A 22,910-nucleotide genomic window follows, 5' to 3' on the forward strand; every position below is an offset into this window, starting at 1 on the left:
TTCATATTTTGTCTTGAGGGAATTGGTAGAAAAGTTCTGGATTGCAAAGCCTATATAAAGGTCATGTCTGCTGCCTACAGCACCTGCACTTGTATGAAGAGATGTATGCCTTGTTGAAATGTCTTCTTGTGCTGAAATGTTTTGCTCTTTTATAGTGGGATACTTGCTTGACTTAATATGTTGAAGTAAGATTTCCTCTCATTTGGCTATCCATCATGTTTCATTAAACCAAATGAGAAATATTGACCAAATAATGCATCTCAGCAAGTTCAGCTATTATCTATAGGCTTACAGCATTAACAAGTTGCTTCCAATAATGCCTTCAATCTTTTTATCACCCATGATTTTGTTTATGATCTTGGTTTAAATGTTTCATGTACAAATCCTATTCAGGACTGGGAAATAACGGAAAAAAAAAAGAAAAATCTTCGATTTCATATGCTTTTTTCTAAAGCCAGTTATAAACTCTGTTTTCTTTGAATACAATTTTAGATCTTAAGCTGCATCTGTATGTATTCAGTATGTGCATGTAGTTATAATGCAGAATACAGCAGGTAGCCTGTAATAATTTGAAAGAAGCAGGGATTGCAATGATACTGATTTTTTGGGGTGAGATGGGAGCATGAGCTCAGGATGTTATAGAAAGAGCAGACCTTTGAAACTGCAGCGAGATGTGATAGTTTACTGGCACTTGATGAAAACAGGTAATTCCAGTGGAATGAGTGACAGCTGTACCCATTTGTTTGTTCTGTTAGTGGGATTTTCATCTGACAACAGTGAATTATCACAGCATGTGCGGTTTTCTTGTTAGAATCAGTTTGCTTATATATTTGGGTTTTAAAGAGCTACAGCTGCAGTTTTAGCAATTTTATTGTACTGCTGCTTCTGACTTCCACATAACTGCATTAACTTACAGCAGAGAGAATTCTTCACAGAAACTGTTACAGAAATGCTAATGTACCCACATTCAGTATTTAGTAGTGTGCTGTTAAATGTGTCCACCTTCCAGAGAGATTTCCCTGGGCCTTTCTGAACCTCAAAAGTACTTTCTTAGAAGGAAACTGTTGAAAAATGCATGCTTTTTGTTGCTCCCTAAAGATTATTCAAGTGTGATGTCCCTGTCAATGCTAAGTGACTTATGGATGTTTTCATACTGGGGAAAACAACCCTCTAATACAGTGTTTAACAATTGTGCTGTAGAAATGCAGCAAAATAGTTTTTTTTCAAGTAACCTTTTCTACTGCTAGGAACCTGAAACAGAAAAACATTGTTAGTATTCAAAATAAACTGTGAGGTAGAAATCTGTCACATGCCTCAACTTGGGGGCCACTTGGGATTATTTATCTTTCATCAGTGACTCTGATGAGCAATTATTCAAAGCATATTTTTAAAACATACTTTTGACTTAAATTTCAAGTGTGTCAGAGTGTATAGTCCCAAATAAATTGGGGATGCTGTTTTATTATTTCTGTAATGGAGAGAAGATGTTTTTTTTGAAAAATTTATTTTTTGCTGTCTGTGTGTATGTCCCTGAAGTATTGAGTTTGCAAGTGCTATTCATTTGCATGTACAAAGAGTGGTATTGAATCTGGCCAGGTTTTTACCTTTTGCCTGGCAGCATAGTGTATGTTTGAAGCCATGGCATGTAGAAGATACTGTACAGCTGTATATAGGTATATATTACTATTTTTCATGCAATGCCTTCTGGCCCATTCTTGCTTTTGGCTACTTAGTGCAGATACCAGCTATTCTACAGTCTTCAGGCTGAATCCGTCAGTTGAGCTCAATCTAGTCTGATCTAGGGAATGGACAGTATGGAAGAGGGAGCAATCCTGAATGCTTGTTTGTCCTTGGTGGGGCAGATGGCTTTGTACTCAGGGTTGCTGATTTAGTCTTCGGTGTTGATGCCACTGGAATAGATTGTGTTGTGAGGTTTTTGCCCAGTCATGCTCAGAACAAAGTATGTCTAGTTTAAAGCCCTTTATTTTAGCTTTACAACAGAGCAAGCTAGCATTTGATGAGTCACCCTTATCTAAGTGATATTTGGAAAGGGGAAAATGATAGTTAATTTGAAAAACTATTTCAAAGAACTAAAGACCAATTAATCAAAATGGATGTGTTTTTGAGGGCCACTGATGTGATGACTAATAAGTCGGATCTGTATGGGTCTGATGAAAGTCATGGAAACAGCCTACAGTTGGAGACAATGAGGTTCAGCATTGGAGAATATAAAGAGGCACGTGCTTTGGCAGTGGTGACAAGAATCATGTTGCCTTGAGAGCCTGATACAGCCTGAGTCACCAAGTCAACCGGAGAGTAAAATAGAGCAGGCATGGTTTAATTGAAAAATGAAATGAAAGCAGCAGTTGTCCTTAGATCCTGCAAGTCCAGTTGTTTTCCATTTGATGTCAAAGGTAGAGATAAATGGCTCCATGAAATTGGAGAGTGATTTTGTCTTTGATGCTGTGCTCTTTGGGTAAGTTGGGGGTTTTGTATTCCAAGTAGTGGTATTTTTTTTACACCCTTTTTCTTCCTATCTCCTTCCTAATATAAGAATGTAATATTCTCACTTCTTCTCATGCACTGTCTGCTGTCATAATGCATATGGGAAGCTAAAGTTCTATTGTGATTAATGACTTGTCCTCACTTGAGTAGTACAGCTTGAGTTGGGGTGCTTCTCTGTTCACATGGATTAAACCAGACTAGCTTGAGTTAAAGTATTCATGGAATCACAGAATCATTAAGGTTGGAAAACACCTTTACGATTGAATCCAGCTGTCAGCTCGGCACTGCTAAACCGTGTCCCTAAGAGCCACATCTACGCAACTTATAAATATCTCAAAGGATGATGACTCAAATCCTGGCAGCCTGTTCCAGTGTTTGACAACCCTTCCCATGAAGAATGTTTCCCAAATATCCAATCTAAACCTTTCATGGTGCAGTTTGAATCCGTTTCCTCTTGTCCTGTCACTTTTTACTTGGGAAAAGAGGCCAACCCCCACTTTACTACAGCCTCCTGTCAGGTAGCTGTAGTGAATGATAAGATCTCCCCTGATCCTCCTTTTCTCCCTCAGTTGCTCCTCATAAGACTTGTGCCCCAGACCCTACAGCAGCTTCATGCCACGAACTGGCTGCATGGAGTATCTGTGGTATGGTAGTTGAGCACAGGTAGCTGTGCAGGCTGCTGCTTCTCTGCTGTGAGTTTGGCACCTGCACTACAGCTTCTCACCATAACTGCTGACAGCCCAGAAGGCTAAAGCCACACACACCAAACTTCTCATCAATGCAAGTTAAAGAGTTAAAAACCTGGTTTCCAGTTTGAATTGACAGGATTAACTAGAGCAACAACTTGTTTTTAATGAAACAGAGCAGATATAATGGCATATACCAAGTTCCCTTCAGCAACTGATGATAAGTTATTGCCATTCTTGAAACCAGTTGTGAGTCAACAGGGTGAGCTTAGCTTCTCTACTGACCTACACCAATATGTAATAGCACTGGGGATGCTTTCCAAAGGATGTCTTATCCATTCCCCATACTGAGGTTTGGGTTGCTTTTATAACTCCAAGATACTTCTCATACTTTACTATGAATAAACTCATCCTGTTATCCCATTTCAAAAATATGTACAGAATAATGGTTAGTTCTAGTCCTATGCCTTCTGTATGTCTTGATCTTTACTGAAGAGAGTTGTTGCAAAGAGTGGACATCCAGCTTCAAAAGAACAAACATTTGTCTGTGTTGGTCTCAAAATGAGCCAAAAAATTGGTAAGGGTTATGCACCCTCTTTCATGTTTAAACAAATAAACCAAAAAAAAAAAAAAAAAAACACAAAAAACCTAAAACAAACAAAGAGCAAAAGAAACCACACACACAAGAACCTAATAATCCTCCCAAAATAAAAACAGGACACCAAAATCTTAGGGCTTCTAAATTGCAGAAAATATTTTCTGGCTTCAAATATAAATTCATGGGTGGGTTCAACTGCCTGTTAACCCACTCCCCTTTTGTAAAATGACAATGCAGATAAACTCCCTCATACTGAAATCAACACAGTGCACCCTAATAAGGAAATTGAACACTGCAAACCTCAATAGGGTGATAACAATAAAAATTTCAAATATAAGTGTGCTTGGAAGTTGGCATAAGAGCGAAGGTTGGGCAATCAATCAATCTTGGGTTTTATTTTTAAATCATTTAGGAACATTTTGTCCTCAGTTTCTTCTTCTGAAAGACAGAGAACCAAGGTAGGAAGCACTTAGTGTGGAATACATCACAGTTATCATAGATGCCGATTGTGCCTGAATTGGAAGAGTTGGGAATACATCTTATCCCTCCCTCTTATGTCATAGCAAACCACCACAAGGGGGTACACACAGCTTTTCTGCAGTAGTTTATAAAATTGGCCAAACACCTAGAAGGAACTGGTTGTCTTGGCCTTCATGCCATATGTGCACATGGCTGCTCAGCTTGTTGGGCAGTGGGAAAAGGGTTTGTACTTCCCAAATCGGTTTGTGCTTGCTTGGCTGTTGAAGTGCAGCCCCAGGTCAAGTAGAGTGTACTGGGGTCCTGTGGACCATTTGGGACGTGTGCCTAGACTGTGGGAATGGGACATACACATAAAGGGTACATGGCTTCTTAGAGATGCTGAGTGGAGGTATTTGCCTGTGAGTAGAGCAGTGTTGTTATCTTGTCCTCTTGCTGCCACTGTACTGGGGGGAAATGAGCTTCTTGTGAGTGGGTGAGTGGCAGACTGGCCTCCGGCTGACTCTGCACCAGGTGAACATTGCATAAACAGAATACCTGGCAGTAATGACATGGTCGTGTGAACATGTGCACAAGGGCCTTAAAAGCAACCAACTTAGCTTCTAATCTGCCTTCATAAATAAATTATAGTTGTACTAATACCTATTGTTGTGCCATGAAAGGGATGCTATTATACCTGTGGGTAAAGTTACATTATGTAGGCTGCAGTTTGTAGATCCTGCTGAGGAGAAGGCCCTTGTTTGCATAGAAAGAGGCACCCTGATGCCTGTTCATTGGCTGCAGCAAAAACAAGATGGAAACTGATTCTTCTTATAACTCAGCTTCCTAGAAACAAAACCAGAGGAAATTGAGAACTACTTCAAGTTTCATCATCTTGTCTGACTTATAACACAGTAAAGCTAATTCCTTCCATGTATAACTATAGGTTTTGCAGTGTGAGGACTGAATATCTGAACATAGCTTTGTTGCAGTATCAGGGCCATGATAATCCTCAGTCCTTTGTTTCTTGGAGTTTAGAGGAGCCCTCAGCTATTTTACTTGTTTGTATGAAGGTTGTGCTGAGGCAGGGAGGAGAATTCTTGCCTCTGGTGCAGTTAAGTAGTTGGAAAGGGCTGGGAAGCAAGAGGTACACAGAGAAGTAGGACTTTCTTCTTCTTCCACTTCTCCTTATCACCCTCTTATGCTGCAGAGGAAGCAGTCTGCTTTTGTCAAAGTATGGCACGGTGTTCTTAGCAGAGTCCTATAGTATTTATTTATAAAGTAACCTGAGTTATGCTTGTCAATGTTGATATAGCGAAGAGTTTTTGAAGGACACTTAGGACTGCTTTCTTAGCCTCTCTGAAATGTTGTTTTGAGTTATCTGTGCAAAATGTATTTTCCCTCAAGACCTACTTGTCTACACAAGCCTTTGTTATCTTAGTTCCACGAACCACATCCACACAACGCCACTGGTGAAGATTATGGAAAGTTTATAACTACTGGGGGAAAGTTGGAGGCCAGATTTTATAGTCTTGCAAAGGGAAGATGTTGATTTTAACTGTTAGAAAACTAGACCATCACCTTAGCCTTCTCTTTTTCTCTAAAAGCCCATGTTAGTTTTAATGTAGATAAACTCCAGAAAAAATGAACTTTAGTAGAAATCATCTACCCTAAAGTGTCATCTACTCTTAATTCATTAATGTCTTCCTTCAGCCTGTTTCTTAATGCCCTTTTATACCTGTTTTGTACTTACGACAGTGCTTCTGGTTTTCTGAACAATTCTCCACTTAGCCCAAACCTTGACTTTCTCTACTTTAATTTGGAAAGACAGAAGGAGCAATTACTGCACCAGGTTCTCCATTCTTTTACTGGTAGAATAAAATAAAGTGTTGTCTCTGTGTGTGTGTGTGTGTTTGCTGCATCCATTAGAGCTTGAACTTTTTTTCCAGGTTGTGTTTGTGGAATTGCATTAATTGCTATGAATAAGTCTTCCGCAGTGCCTAGCATATACCTCCATATTTCCCCTACTATCAATAACTTGCTGTATCAACTAATAACATTTCAGTCCTTCTCATTTTGTGTCACTTGCAGGTGTTGTTACTCTGTTTTCATAGGTGTTCAAGTATTGACAGTGAGCTTGAATGGATCATACAAGACTATGCAGATTGCAGGCATGCTGTGTGAGTGTGGTGAAGGTGTGTTTGAATGACATCTGTGCATGACCTTTACCAGAGTTCCTAGTTCAGCCTACAAGGGATATGATCTGTTATGCTCAGCTCTCAGTTCAGGACAAAGAGACTGCTTTCTGTGAAAATGAATGTTAAAGAAACTTTTGATACTGATGCTTTCTATACAAGACTAGTGAAAAGCTAGAGGCCTTTAGTCTGGTCTTTAATGAAAAGGGCATCTTCACTGTCACTGATACTATTTTGTTATTGCTGGAGCCTTTGTAGAGGTCACTTGTCTTTTTTTTTTTTTTTTTTTCCCATCAGATTCCTGAAGAATTATAGCACCTTTTGTTAAACATTAGATCTGGCCAGCAAGTTTCCTAGATTCCCAAACTGGGGTAAATTTTGGAGTGTTTATACAAAAGCATTTCTATCTGACACAGCATAACTCAGGAACATGATCTCTAATGGTCTATGACATAGCACAGAATCTGAAGATGTTCTGATGCTACAGTTGTTTATTCATTAAGGGTGAATATCACAATTAAAATATCATTTCATATTCATAGAAACCACATTTTAGGTATAGGCTTGATCTTATTGCTGAAATGGTACTGAAATGGAAGGATAGTCCCTTGATGATGTGGAAACTTCATGCAGAGAGTAGCTCAGTCATCACCAGTTACAAGCAAGTACAAACTAGCAGTAATCCAGCCCTCTCCAGGGAAGCACAGCACCTCCACAGGAAGGACTCGGGAAAGACTTGTGCGGGAAATCTGAATTCCCAGTGTTCAGTCAAGGAAGAGATCTGCTGTCCAAGTGAGTGCATTGTCTTGTCTCATTTGCTGTTGGTTTGCTACATCTTCTACCCCCTTCCACTCCCTTTTGGGCAATGTGCATCCCTGAAAGTGTATGTCTAAGTGATTTTTCCTCATCCAAAATCATAGTCACATACCACCAAGATTTCATGGAGTAGCTTTTCAGGCTCGTCCTGTAACGTGCATTTCAGCAACTGGGCCAATGAAAGTATCTGGTATCTGACTTCTTTTTAGTAGGAGGATTTCCAAGCCAGTAGGAACCAGTATGTCCTTTCAGCAGATACTTGAAGTTTTTCAGTGTGACACTTGAGATGAAAGAGCTGCTGAGTGCATATGCTTGGCACTCTGTAGCTAGGTGTTTGTTTCCTGTGACTTGCTTGCAACCTTCAGATTAAAGCTTCTTATATAAGGACTGTATTGTTTTCTCACTTCTGAGACTGTTGCTAAATTTCCTTTACATCCATTTTGGAGTTGTATATGATTAAACATGTTTCCTCCAACACCATATTCAGAAGGAGGAATCCTTTAACTGGGAATAAGAAGCCAAATAAAAATGTGTGCAAAACAATTTTTTTCATCTGCTTGGTTTCAGAAAGGCAGTTACCTCTTTTCCAGACCCATTTTGTTCCTTGCCAAAATATCATTTGAAATAAAATAAGGAACCAGAAAGAGATTACAATGCACTTGTTTGTGTACAGATTGTTTTGCTCTTCACTTAGCACACTTTTATTAGTACGGTTCTTCTGTGTGCTTTTTCTGTACTCATGCAAATTGCACTGGAGTGTCAATAACTAACATTTCTTTTCTCTCATGATTCTAAGTTCACTTAGCTGTGTTTTTATATTGAATCTCTTGTATATTGTGTCTCCAGGTGTGGGTTTTCTTTGAGAGTTAAAAGCAAGTGGGCTTCCTAATACATGAGAGATTTTTTCATTGTACATAAATTTTGTACTGCTCTTATGCTGTACTTATATGACCCTCTTTAAATGATCCCCAGATCAATATGTACTGCTCATGAAAGATTTTGATGAATGAATGTATCTGCCTGTGTTAGGTAAGGAAATATAAATAGTGATTGTACCAACTCAGTTTGTTGATAGCACTTCTCAAGAAGCTTACCCACTTTTGCTATTCTTTGTACAAAGACAAAAAACAGGGAGAGAGATGTTAAGCTTGCAGTATTCAGAAAAATGCTTGCATTGTATGGATTGGCTTATATTTTTACCTACCAAAATATATCAATTAAAACTTTATTATTTGAGCATGTATTGCCGTTTGTGCTCATGAAGGAGGGAGATACAGGCAAAATAGCTGACATACTTTTTTATGTTTATGTACTTAATTTATCTAGTTTAAAATTGAGACCATAGTGCATTTTCCTTTTAGTAGTACAGTATATTTTCAATATTTTTTTTAATACTAAGAGTTCAGAAAATTTCTGCTTGGATTAAAACTTACCATGAAACTTGTCTCTCCTATGTCTTCACAGGCTCTTCGTTAATTTGTGCTTAAAATTCAGGGTTTCTTGAAAGGTGATTTAAATTTCTCTGGGTGCACAGTGATAGCTTGTATCTTCTTTTAGATACATGCAGTTGTCAGGTGAGAATTAGAAAAACTCGAATGGATATCCATGAATCTTTGAGATGTGATAGATTTCTTCATGTGGAAATCAAATGATGGTTGAGAAACAGATAATTATGCAAGTACAGGTGAGCAGAACGGCAAACAATGTCCCAGAAGCAGCCCAAGCTGTGTGGGTTACACTGTTGGATTTAGTGACTTAATATTTTTGGGAAAGAGCTGTCCTGTGCTGTTACTCAGTGTATGTGCCACATAAATAAGTCCTTGAAAAGTTCTTTTTCTGTGTTGGAAAGGTGGGGATAGGAATTGGACCTCTTTTAAGAGCAGTGGTATGCTAGGTTTCTCCTCTGTCGCACAGCATATTGGAGTGCCATAGGATTCATCAGGACTGCTTTTCAAAGGTGGTTCCTGTGAACAGTCTTAGAAAGTGGAAAATAATGTTGAGTACTTTACCCTAAATAGTGTGGGAATTATGATGTTGTCTTTGACCTTCATATAGAGTCAGGATGCTGGAGTCTGCTTTATTTCCAACTTGTGCCATTGATTTCTTGCTGGGTAAAAGTCCTGTAATCATGATTGCATTTTTAAGCAAGGAAGACTGAAAAAAAGAAGAGGAAAATTGTCTGCTTTCATATATGAGCAGTGCCTATTGCAGATGGGTGGTTCTGTAGGATGTCTTTCCTTGAGATGAAAAATAAATGCTAGTAGAAGAAACCTCTAAGACCAAGTTGTCTGTCTGGAAGGGCACGATTACTGGTATTATGTTTGGAGGGTCATTCCTGCTGCTCCCTTCACTGCTTCTTTAGGCCTTCAACAAGGAGCTTTGTGCTGACTTTTGTGGGCTTTCCAGGTGGACAAAGCAGCAAGAGGAAATGCCTGGTTGATTGTTACCTTCGCTGACTGGTCCTGTTACCAAGTCAGGAACTGCTGGTTTGTTGAAACTGCTGAATTCCTTGGGGAAGAAGGATAAGAGGAGCCTTCAGATGTGAGACAAATATCTCTGACACGTGGCTGTTAAATAATTAATTTTCCCAAAGGGTTTGAAAAGAGCATTTCAAAACACTGACTGCTGCAGATCTGTATGTGTGTTAAACCCATTGTACTTGTGAGGCTGGCTTTGTTCCAGACACTGTGTAACTTGGAGAGAAGAAGCTGTTTTATAGGCAGATTGTGTCAGGATAAAAGACAGAAAAAACCTGTGAAATTAAATGTTTGAAGTACGCAGCTATTTTTAATTTTTTTTCTGAAGGGATGGTTGCTTTATAACTTGCAGCATGGAGATAGTTTAAAAGGAACAGTGGCTAAACAAATGAGCAAAACTTGTTTTCATATTTTTCCATTCCTCTTGCTCAGAACTGCACTAAAGAAGGAAGGATCACTTGAAAGTTTTTTCAAAAATACATCTGCTGACTTAAAATTTCTTCCTCATGTGAAGAAATACTGGATTTTACATTTAATGGATGTTAGGTTAGAAGGAGAGAATATATTTTGTTAAACTTGAATGATGTGTGTTTTGAGAGGGAAGGCAGTATGGGAATGGGAACTGGAGTGAAGCTAGGAAGTGAGGTGGTGTGCTAGAACACAGGTAGTAACTGGAAGGGTCCTGTGCAAGGATTGTGCCCAAATCAAGTGCTGGTTCAAATACTTGTGACATGCCTTAATTTACAGGTCTTAACCACAAGTTTGTGACTCCTATCATAGCCCCTATGAGTAAAGTCCACCCTGGCTTTCTGTATACCGTGAAGGCTTGTGCATTTAAGATCTTGCATTAAATCTGATTCTAATCTTGATTCCCAAAGCAATTTCAGCTGGACTGCATTACAGGAATGCTGGCTTGGCCACATTAAACTGTTTGTAGTTTATTTTGTTTTGTATGTTTCATCTGAGAAACCACTGATGACAACCCACTAAAAAAGGGTGAATCCCCTTTTTATCAGTAGTGTTTTGTTGTCTTAATTTTATAAGAAAATCAAATGGATCTTGGTCATGGAGCTGAGACACAGCAAGCACAAGGTTGTATTGTGTAATACAGCCGTAATGTTTCAATAAAGCAACATATTTTTCACTTAGTACATTAGCCATTTTATGCACATGTATATGCAGGTTTTAATTCTACAACTAAGCAAGCACTGAGGTGAAAGTGCTAGGAAGATCAAAGCATAGATAAAGCTTTAGCTTTGTAGTATGTGTGATGAGTCTAATCCTTATTTTGTGTAACTCAGCATGGTGTTAACAGTAACTAGACCAGAGACAAAGATTATTTTTATGCCAGTTGAGAATCTGGCCAATTTAAGTAAATGTCAGTGTGTGTTTGAGGGAAATAAAAAACAGTGGAGGGAAAAAATCTGTGCACCATCCATCTTTGGTTTGGTTTGGTTTTGAACAGCACAATACATTTGTATTATCTGTGATTTTTATCTTGAAGTTATGTTGACAAATTAGTAAGTGTTGGGCGGAGGTGATTTGTTACCACTTTAAAATGAAAGCTTTGTTTGTACTTTAATATTCAAAATGATGCACCTTATGGAGTGTTCCTTTAGCATATAATTCCAGTCACAGGATGCTTCTGTGTAGTGCATGGCTTTAAGCAATTACCTGTGAGCTCCTCTTTCAGCATCCTATGTGTGCCCTGTGCTCTATAAAAATCCACTGCCTTGCATGCTTGCCTGAAGACTGGTTCTGTACATTGCACACCCTGCATTAACTCTCTACATCTAAAGAGTGAGCAGTGGGCTCTGGCCAGCCTAGGGCTCCCTCTGTCCCCCCCTCCCAGGAATGGTAGATGGCAGGTGAAACGCTCCTTCCTGTCCACATTCCTTGTTGTGTTGGCTTTTTCATAAATGGCCAACTCTGATTTGCAAAAATGAGGTGTATTTTAAAACAGCATTTTGAATCTTCTTTCACATTTATTTTTTCTTTGCTGTTCAGCTGTTTTTTTCTTCACTAAGAGTGGAGAGAGGCTTGCTCTTCAGATTTGATGCTGGACCTTCAGTAGAAGAAGGTCTACTCGTTCTCTTCAGTATGTACCTCTTGCATTAAGTTCATAAAGTCTTCCATGTTGAACCTTGAAATCTGCTCACTTGCCCACTGGTTTACTATGTTAAGAAGCTATCTGATACGCTGCAACGTCTAGATTTGGAAGACTGTGGGTTGAGTTTTTCCTTGTGGAAGCCTCCATGCAAGCTTTGTCCCACAGAGGCAGGCTGTTGGAAAAACCTTTGCATGACATCCAGCTGGAGCTAGAAGGTTGTCTCACAAGCTTCTCAGTCACACCCTTGGCAGTCAGAAAAAAGCTGAAAGGCAGCCTAGGACATGAGTGATTTCTGTCCTTTAGCTGAACAAGCTGATGTTTCTTTCACTGCAATTGCATTACTTGGCAATTCCACTTGGAGAAAGATTTGAACTGGTAGAAATTACACCATTTTCAAGTAACAAGCCCCTAATTAGACAGGACCTCAAGGCTCTTCCTGTTCTACCGTGGTGCAAAATGTTGCAAAGACATTAATCAGCAGTATTGATATCAGAGGAGGTTCTTGTCTAAGCCTTCAAATACAGCTCAGTAAACTCAAATGCTAAATAGTGTTTATTTGCATTGGCTTTCTGCTTTCCAGCTTTTTAGGCAAGACTTTAGAGGAGATCCAAATGCCTGCACAGAACCATAAAGACCTCTGGCACAGTGCCAGCTGGCAGCCGAAAAGGTGCAGTCTGCATTTGATAGGTCTGATAGAGCTTATCCTGTTACTGTGCTTCTCTTAATTTTGCATGTCTGAAATCTTGTGAGAAGTCTGGATGGCCTTCAGGAAGAGTTGTTTCTGAAAAGCTGTAGGTCTTCCTTAGCAAAGAGAAAGTGTCAGCCTGCCTGAGTTAAAGCTGAGTATTCTGATCCATGGTAAATCAGTAGTGTGTATGGCCTGAAAGGTGGGAAGGAAGCCCCTGTTGTTTTGCAAGCTGGTAAATGTTGCATCCAGGTCAGTGAGTCACATGGATCCTGCGTGACTTTCATTTTGAGAAAGCTGAGGCAATGAAGGTGGTAAAGGTAATTCAGAAAAGAATAAATCTAAATTAAAGGAAATAACGGACTTGCAATAGGTTGCCTTTTTCATTTTCCTGGGATTCCTTTACAGTTTTCATCAGTCTGTCATGGGATAATATTTTGGTACCTGGTATACTTTTTGTAATATTGTATGCCTTTGTTAAATCTTGAAAAGTTTCCTTCTTTTTTTATTCTGTGGTGTCAGAAATACTCGCTATAAAGTTGACAGAAATATCAGTAGTGCATATGCATATGATTTTGTTATACTTCTCTTTTCCTGACATGTGCATGACTTTTTTGTATGACAGGTCTTTATTTTACTACTGATACAAGTCAGATTGTGCCTTTTAAACTGTTTCTCCTGTACGAACCTGGAATGGTGTGTCTGGCTGCTACTCTTCATAATTTTCAAAGCACTGAATAGGAAAATGGCTTGGGTTGCCAGAAAAGCACAGCCTGACTTTTTTAACTTCCAGAGGTTCTCTTTCTGGAAAATGAATAGATGAGGATAAACTCAGAGCCTGTTGGTGATGCAAGACTTCAATGGACCACGTGAGCTAAACCTCTGTTTTCTCGAAAGATTATTCAACACAAACAGTTTAAGAGTACAACACTGTTGCTTGCCCCAGATATGAAAAACAAAAAAGGCTTATTACCATTTTGTGCAGAATTTTTGTAATTATACTGAGCCACTGGGACTACATAGCAGGAAGATGGTAAAAGCTTTTTTTTTGTGGATACCTTTTCAGTTCAAGCAATGAAAGATTAAACAAGCAAATGACTCACTTGCATCCTCATCTGCTGGAGCACATGATCTGCAGGCTGTCTGAGCAGGTTGTGATGTTCCAACAGTGGATTAGTTTTGTAAAAGCTTTGAGGAAAGAGAAATGCAAGCACAATCAAGTTAAATGTGAATTGAGAGGCACTAGTGTCCTTAGGTGTGGTGTAATATCGTTGTATACTTCAGGTATATGTCTGTCTTAACAGAATGTGCACTTTCTCATGTGTATTATATTCTTCAGTGAGAAAAATGGGGATTTTTGTATATTTATGTATTTGGATAACAATCGTCTTGAAGGGTTACAGGCTGCACCCAGGACAAAAATCACTGTTTGATACTTGATAGGTATATTTGATCTGTAGTACTTTATTTTTAATTCATGAAAGCCATTTGTTTGATTTGTCGTTTCTGACCTTATTGTTCCTTAAAAGAACATTTTGTGAAAGTCACTGATAGGGATTAAGAAGCTAAAATAAGCACTGGGACATAGTTCTTGTCTCTCAAGACCTCACGTGATGAGATGCTGTAAGATTACAGGCAGAGAGAGAGAATTCATAGAATGCAAGTGCAAAATGAGTAATGGTTTTGTTCTGAACAGTGTTCTCAGTGATAGAGGTTCTGTGGTTATTCACCATTAATTCTGATTATATAATACGGGTGCTTTGTCAATTTTTTTTCCATTATTGAAATTCAGGTAGACTATCTTGTGCATAAGAAGGCTATGTAGAAGTTCTATTCCTTGATTTGAGTCTAAAAATTAATCGTTTTCATATTAATGCAATTAATATAATTAATATAATTATAATTTGCTGTTAAAATAATTATTAGCATATTATATCTGGAAATATGTCGATATTTCTCCTGAGCGCACCAGTTACCTAAAATCAAAATCCAAATTTAAATGTTACTGGAAAAGTATAGAAACATTGGAAGCCATTAGCCCTGGTTTTCTTGTTCTGCTGTTCTGCAGACACCATAGTTTCTTCTTTTTATGTGTTTACATCTCTATGAAATGTAATTCTTGATAACTGGAGGCTTTATTTAAAAACACTGCAGCTTTTCTTAGGATTTAATTTATCTTTTGTTCAGTTTCCTTAATTCATTTTTCCTATTTGTGCTGAAGATTACTTGCTTTGGCAACTCATAGTTTTTTGGTAACATCAGTCATTTTTCTCAGAGATAATCTCGTGTCAGTTCTTGTCAGTAGCTGAAAATGCAGGTTAAATGTAATGATGGCAGGGATTTAGAGCATCAAAATAATGGGATTTTCTCTCTTGTTCTGAAATGCTTTCCTTCTAAAGCCCAAATTTTTCATTTTTCATTTGAAACTAAGGAGGATAAATTTGTGCATATAGAAATAAAGGCTATTGCAAGAATATATGCAAGAAGGAGAAAGATTGTGTGAGAAGAAGTCTTCTTACTAAATACGTGAGTTAAACATGATTGACTTGAGTCAAATAACTGCTGTAATGCATATGGCAAAATAAACCCAGTCACATGAGTGTGTGTACTTTTGTTCTGAATGAAAGCCTGAGACCTGAGTGTGGACAATGCTGATCACCCTATAATTGAGGACGTGCTAATGATTCACATCAAATAAGTCAATCATGATTGAATAAATGCAAGTTAAGACTGATATCTATTAACTTGGTTCATGTTTGCTTATTTGGATACTCAAATTTTGAGGTCCTGGCCTCCTAGAAGGCAATTTTCAGTAGAGAATTCCTTTGGGAAAGGTTTCTGTCTGGTGCTACCCTGCTTAAACAGAAGCCTTTGCTGATTGCTGCAAGATGCTGTCTTCCCTCATGTCCAGTGAATACTCATTGCAGCCTGGGGTAGCAGAGTGTTTCTCAGTCTGCAGTGTGTTTCTCAAGCAGTCATAGAGGAGAAAGGTCTGTAAGGCAGTCTGGAAAATCTCCCTTTCTTTCCTAGTTACAGAGAATAGGACTAGCAATGGCATAATGTAGTGTTTTTAAGATGATTCTTACTCGATTTGCAAAGCTGCTACACATTTTTATCTGACAAAGTAATCAGAACAAACTTCAGAATATTGGATGCCTGTAATTTCAGTCACTTTAGACATGGATGTTCTTGTGCTAGTGGTAGTTAGCTTAAATTGGTCTTTTACTGTACTGTTAACTTTCTTTATCCATAAGCCATATTTGTGGGGACCCCACCCAGTCCTCTTCTAGCAGTTGTTTTAATGCTCCAATGAGCCAAACCTTTCTGCTTTCAGGTCATCCTGATAGACCTGGTCTGCATCTGCTTTGTTTCAGTGTTTCCTTCCTGAGCATGGGTGTCTGGTATTGGTGTGCTGGCCCAGAGATTCTCTCCATGGTGCAATGCACAATTCCCTTCTCTCCAGGAGCAAACATCCTAATGCCATCATTTTCAGTCTTAGGACTGCATAACATGAATGGAGGAGAAATGTTCAGGGGCAAAATAATGTTCCCAGATAATTCTCTTCTCTGTCATTTCCAAATTATGAGGCTCTATTTTTATTAGTTCTGCAAGATATGATGCAATGATGCATCCCATCAAAGTTAATTCCATTTATGTTAACTTACCTCTCAAGGTCATCTGATTGTTAAACTCTATTCTGACTTTGTATCATCCACAAAGTTTATAGATAGGAATTTCTTTTACTGTACTACATGAATGGCTTTACATTGCCTAGAAGTGGTAGATTTGAAGTCCTTTTTTCCTGGCCTTTCTGGCATCAGCATAATACTTGAAAAGAAATGGTAGAAACTTGAATACCTGATGGCAAGTACTTTTTTATTTGGTATTTTATGAGGCTAGATTTGTAACCACTCTGTACTTACTAGATTTGATTTTTTGATTCTATCATTTTAAGATGACACTTACTTAAGCGTAATGTAGGTCACCCTGCTTTCATTTAGGCTTCTGTTTTGGGATTTAGACAGCAATATGCCATCCTAACCGTACATATGAGAGCTGGAGTAATGTCATATGTACTGTTCATTTAAGCTTCACTGCTTCAGCATCTCCATCAGTGGGACACAGAAGTTACCCCCGGGGTAAGGCATGATGTGGGGTCATATTTAATGAAGGCATGACAGGAGAGGGACATGTGGTGGATCATGTGATGTTTTGCTTTGTCCCAGGTGAGTCTGTGTGCCAGAACAGGAAAGTTGTTTATCTCTTTAGAAAGTGGTTGCTGTCCAAGCCCAAACTAATCAGTTAAGGGCTGTCAAATCCTGCATTACTGATCACTGCAGAACACTTATTAACACTTTATTTTAAGTTTTTTCACCTACAGGTTTCTTCTCTCAGCACTCATCTCTTCTGCCTGTCTGTGCTTGTACAGATGAATGTCCTAGGCTTCCTGGTTTGTGTACATCAAATACTGAATAATTTATTAAAAAACATAATCTAATATTCATGGAACCTGACACCAGCTGCCGCTTGCTGAGATAAGATGCTTCCTTCTACTGAGGACAGAGCAGAAATTTTCATGATATTTCTTACGCAGAAAATCCGTTCTGTAGTGCAGACCTCACGTAGCAGTTGTGACATAACCACTCAGAGTATAATTCTCCGGAGTTCTGTCTGCATCCTAACAAGCCACCTCAGCAGAACATATTGTTGATGTGCATGTGTCATGGGTTGATTCTGTCCAGGTGTCAGGCACCTACCAAAGCCTCTCACTCATTCCCCTCTGCAGCTGGACAGAGGAGAGAAAATTAAAGTGGTCATGAGTTGAGGTAAGAACCAAGAGAGAGATCACTCATTAAATACCATCACAGGCAGAACAGGCTCAGCTTAGAGATATGAAGTGAATTTATTACTAGCAAAATGAGAGCAGGATAATGAGAAGTAAAAGAAGCCCTTAAAAACACTTCCTCCTGCTCCTCCCTCCTTCCCAGATCTACCTCCTGCCCCAGTGGCACAAGGAGACAGGGAATGGGGGTTATGGTCAGTTTCTCACCTGTGGTTTCTCCTGCTGATCAAGGAGGGGAGTTTTTCCCTGCTGGGCTGTGGGGTCCCTCCCACAAGGGACAGGTCTCCATGAACTTCTCCAACGTGAGTCCATCTCATGAGTAGCAGCTCCCTGCAAACTGGTGCAATGTGAGTCCATCCCATGGGCAACAGTCCTCTCAAAACTGCTGCAGCATGGGTCACTCTTCCATGGGGTACAGTTCTTCAAGGACAGGCTGCTCTAGCATAGGAGCAGGGCCCCACTCTCCATGGGTCTCCCATGGAGTCTCAGCCTCCTCTCAGGCATCCCCCTGCTCTGGTGTGGGGCTCCTCCACAGGCTGTGGGTTTGGTGGCTTGTGAGCAGTGCTGTTTGACAGCCATCATGAAGTGCTGTGACAGGCACTGCCTGTCCTCATGGTTAACAGGAGGCTCTTGCATATTTGATCTTTACTGTTTGGGGTGATGTTGTCTGGTTGAGCACGGCTGGGAGAGGATTAAAGAAAATGGATCACGTAAATGATTTGTCATCAAAAGTACTGTTTTTATTAGACCTGTTTTATTAGAACAGTTGAAGGTTAATTTATCTATTTACCCATTTAGCCTGTCAGAGGAAGGAGAGTTGGTGTGTAGGTATTTAGGTAGAGTAGGGATACAGAACAGACAGTGACAGAATTGTCTGTGGAACAGTGTTTTGGAGGTACACAGGCATCGTGGGGGTGGCATTAACAATACCTTTATAATCATCCTTTCCCAGCTATCTTCTGACTGGTTTTAGAGTATTATAGATTAGGCTTTCTTTAAGAGGAAAAAGTCACTCATTTGAATCTGCCAACATGGAAAACATGCATGTGTTCTCAAAACAGATACATGTTGTTTCTTCTTCTCAAATAACTTGCCACTGTAAGAGGGTCAGTGACTTCTTCCCACAAGCTTCTTGGGATCACCTGGTAGGTGGGGTTGGTAGCTTTAGCACTTCCTTTTCGGCTGTCATCTCCCTTGTGCTGATAACTAATTCCCATGAAGAAGTGAATGTTAAGGTCTCTGTAATAAACCTACTGGCCATGACGTGCCATTCGTAACAGTGAATGGTTTATTCAAATAGCTTGGAAGGGACAGTATTTCTTAAAGATATGCAGGCTTAAAATAATAAAACCTACAAGTAGGCCAAGGATGCCTAAATCAAAAAATATTTTTGGGAGTGTGTGTGAATGTGTATAGGAAACTGCTTAAAAGAAAGTATTGGAACAAGACTGGTGTTTCTTTTGTGCAGTGACTTGCAGTGAATGAGGTGTAACCATTTGTTCTTTGCTAAGCAGTTCCTCTGTGGTGCTGCTTCTGCACACAGTAGAAAAAGCCAGTGGTGTTTCGGACAACAAGAAACCACATCCGGAAGAGGCGCAACTGCCTGATTTCGTGCCCATACAAACCAAATGTCATTGTCATAGGAACTTGCCAAGCAGCATGTTTTCTTTCACTGTTTGTTGTACAAACTCCTTTGATCATCACGTCCTATACTGTCCTCAGTCATTTGTGGCAAATGCAGCACGTTATCTGTGTTGGAATATATGATTGTTGAAGAAAAGTACATTAAAATCATTTCCTGGAAGCTAATGCTGAAATGAATGTGACTTGGAACCTGAATATATGAAAAGGCTGTGCTATGCTTATCTTTCTCCTTGCAAGCACATCCAGTAACTCATTGTGGTGAGTGGGGAATTAAAAGTTACCATTTCTTCCTTCCTCTCTGTTGGCGATTTCTGTCCTTAAAAGCACAGACATGTAATTAGTTTAAATATTATTCAAGGAAGTTGCTTATAGGGTCTTCCAAGGAGACTGGGAACAAAGATCTGCAAAACCGGACCTGAAGGCAAGAGAGAAGGGTTTTGCTTGTTTTTATTTTTAAATTTGTGTGTATGATTCCCCATAACCCCTCCCTGCCATCAGCCAGTATTTCTGCTGCAAGACAGCTTTAAGGGAGGGGGAAAGAAGTAGTAGATGATGGGGGTACGGAATGGGGCATGGTGGTGTTGCTAAGGAAAGAGGAGGCTGGATTTTGGTCTTCTATTTCAACCCACAAAATCACAGAAAACCAGGCATCCTACACATTTTCCCACAGGAGGAAGAGCAGGACTTCTGTGTTGAAGTGAACCCTATAACTCCATTATACCTCGTTGGTGCAACACCTGCATGGAAGAGAGTCTGAAGCTGAAAAGCTGATGCTTGGTCTGGCTGGGCTCCCTGCATGACCTCCCACTTATCTGGGGAAAGGGGGAGAGGCATTGCTTGACTTTCCAGCTGCAGGGTTTTTTTCCCCATAGAACTCATTTTTTGTTGCCTCTCACAGGAAAGATATATATGGGTTTTTTAATAAAAACAAGTTATTGTGAACATTTTTCCTGTGGACATGTAACAATATTCAGCTCTGAGCTCTAGTTTCATGTACCTAATCAATGCAAGCAGAATTCCTGCCTTCAAGTTTTCCTCATAATTACTTGCAGCTCCTGCAGAGAAGAAGGAAGTAGAGACCAGAAATAAATGCCCAGTCAGGTTAGATGGCATAGTGAAACACTAGAATAGCCTGTGTAAGGAATACTTGGAAGTATTTAGAAAAACTCTCAGGCAGCTTTACAGTGAATTCAGAGGTTTAACCATGTCTTTGATGCACAGAGGGCTTTTAAGTAGTCTAGCCACTGTAGTCTAGGGAAGTAGTCTAGGGAAGATACAAACTTGCTTTTCTTAGTTACTTTAGTTCTTAGACATCATTCTATGAAAAATTCTTAGGAAGTGCCCCTAAATAGGTGTAGTCTGAAAATCTGGAAAGGTAGTAAGTTATTTCAAGTCATTCTTCCACAGACAGGCACAGACTCTAGACTATGCTACCTGTCAGTCTGTCTTTAGCCTTATTTTTGCATTTTTTAGAATGCTTTCCCCAGTGTTCTGTGCAGTGCAGTCATTCATCATGCAGCCATTCACCCTGTTTGCTCTTTGAAATGATGGTCACAGCTTGCCCATTTGTCGTGCTTTTATTTGTGTTGGAGAGTTTGCTATGCTTTTACCATATATACCCATAAGAATTTTCTGAGTTCTTTTTCTTGCCTTGATTCAGAGATTAAAGAAAATGAAGAGATTAAAGGAAATGAAGAATGTCATGGAGGGAAACAGTTCTGTAGCTCTTTAAATAAGGTTATGCACTTATTTGAGAATTTACAAATTATTGTTCCTATTGAGTCAATGCAGAATTATGCTTTTAATGAAACTTTAAAATAGGTAATTTATAGTTAATGTTGTAAGCAAATGTTTCCATGAGTATCACATGATCACAGAATGGATAAGGTTGGAAGGAGCCACAGCAGGTCATCTGATCCTTATCATGAATAGTTAGTTAAAGGAATTACTAACATCTTCTACAGAATACCAGTGTTAACTGCTTTAATGACTCATTATTGCAAAATTTTGAGGTGTAAGTCTCAGTAAATTCTGTGTGTTTTCCTTCTTCCCTTAAATGTTATTTTTCATGTTATGACTTACAGTTCAGCTCTGCCTTGGAGATTTTTTTCCTAGTTACTTGTTCTGGAAGTGCTGGCACTGGAGCAGCTCAGATTTGTGCAGTGGAAGGCAAGGAAACAATCTACTCTTGCAGGAGGTAGGGGTATTTTTTGAAGCAAGATGAGTGCATTTTTTTATTTCAGAGAGGTAAAAAAGCTCAAAATTCCTAAGCACACAGGGTATCCATATTAAGTATTTGAAGTCATGATTTCTCTCTGCCATCAGCTTCTTCTGAAGCCAGTTGTAATGCACTGCAAGGAGTCTGCCTTCAAAGCAGGGAATGGAGATTTCAAGTTCCTTTGGTTTTTCTCCTTCCTTTGCCTTAATTGTTTGACAGTATCACTGGAGGAATTGCTTTGAAAGGTAGGAACCCTCACAATGTGGCTGATCATGTATTATCAGCTCAGCTGTGGTGTTGAAACTCCAAAACCACATTAAAGGGGCAAATGAATCTTCTTTTCTTCCCTCTATGCAGTTGATTTCTGCTTGTACAGTATGACTGCTGTACAAAGGAAGAAATTTCCTCTGATCATCTCTGTACTGTGAAGGAGGGAGGAGAGTGTGAATGGGTGACCTTGTGTGGCTGAGCCACACAGCAGGTTGCTGGGTAATAAATTTCTGTGGAAGGTTGTGGAAGTAAGCTGGTGACACAATGCAAGAGTAGCACAAACTGACACTACTTGTCATTGCTTGAGATCCGCAAGGAGAAAGGAGGCTAGGAAGAGGGGGAAAGAAAGAGTAAGGAAGATGAGGGAAAGAAACACGTTAAGAAATTAGAGACTGGCAGATGGTATTTACTGTGTTTAAATACAGTGGTGTTCAGTGCCTGCTTTGTGTTCCTGCAGCAGCCGCCTGAGCATGTCAGTGACAAATGGCATGTGAGGTGAGGGATAGGGACCTATTTCTGTGATATTTATTCAAATAAAAATCCTGCTTATGTGAAGCCTGAAAAATCAAAGCACATCTAGAAATAATTTTGCATGTGCTTTTTTGAAATGTATTTAAAACTGAATATATAAAACTGAAGAGCTCTATGCATGTGGCACACCTGTATAGTGAGATTCACAGTATGTTAGTAGTTTTGTTCAAATTCCTTAGTAAAAGACGAAAATAAAAAAATCCACACTTGAAGTGGGATGACTTTCCTCAGATAAAGGTGGCTTTTTTGTCAGGACAGTCTTACCATCGTCATCTCTGCCTTTTTGGTTTTCTTTCCCAGGGAATAGATTTAATGGCAGGAGGTGTTAAAAAGAGGGAAAGTCATGTGGCAGTCATTTTTTCTCTTAGTTGGATTCCTAGTTAAGCCAAAGATCTAGTCCTGTCACTAATTTCCTTTCTTTTCTGTGATGGTGTTCTGCCCTAAGATATGAATGTAGATTCTGCAGAAGTTTGGGAATTACAATGGGATGTTTTGTTTTTTTTTTCCCCTGGCCATTATTCAATTTTGCTGTGTTTCAGGGAGTGGAGGGCTTTTATTTCCAGTATAAATCCAATAGAAATCTACAACCTTAGAAAGATGTAACATTAAGTGTGTTTCACAAGGCAGCTCTTTGCAGGGGAAGTCCTCAAGGTATTTGCTTCTGTATCTTCACAGTTGCCTCACTGAGATGTGAACACCTTTGGTTTTCACTGAAAAATTAGTCTACAGCCAGTGAAATCTGCCATTCCCTGGTTAGCATATAGCAGTTTAGGTATCCCTCCACATCTCAGGCTATTGTTTTGATGCATAATAGCATGCATTAAATAATAATGTACTCCTGCTGCAGTAGTAGTCACATTCCCTGATGAGAAGTAA

At 39.3% G+C, this 22,910-nt stretch overlaps 1 protein-coding gene across 6 annotated transcripts in view; it reads left to right on the forward strand.

Moving 5' to 3' along the window:
• Nucleotides 1–22,910, forward strand: part of AGPAT4 (1-acylglycerol-3-phosphate O-acyltransferase 4) — a 72,257-nt gene that overhangs the window by 15,058 nt on the left and 34,289 nt on the right. The window contains exon 1 of one of the 6 annotated variants that reach the window (XM_053974534.1): nucleotides 21,147–21,212. The exons of the other annotated variants lie outside the window; for them this stretch is intronic. The gene's annotated coding sequence lies outside the window, so the exon portion shown is untranslated. Of the gene's footprint in view, nucleotides 1–21,146; nucleotides 21,213–22,910 lie in introns of those variants that run through there. 6 annotated transcript variants of the gene reach the window in all.

Source organism: Vidua macroura, chromosome 3 (assembly GCF_024509145.1).
Source record: "Vidua macroura isolate BioBank_ID:100142 chromosome 3, ASM2450914v1, whole genome shotgun sequence".
Lineage (NCBI taxonomy): Eukaryota > Metazoa > Chordata > Aves > Passeriformes > Viduidae > Vidua > Vidua macroura.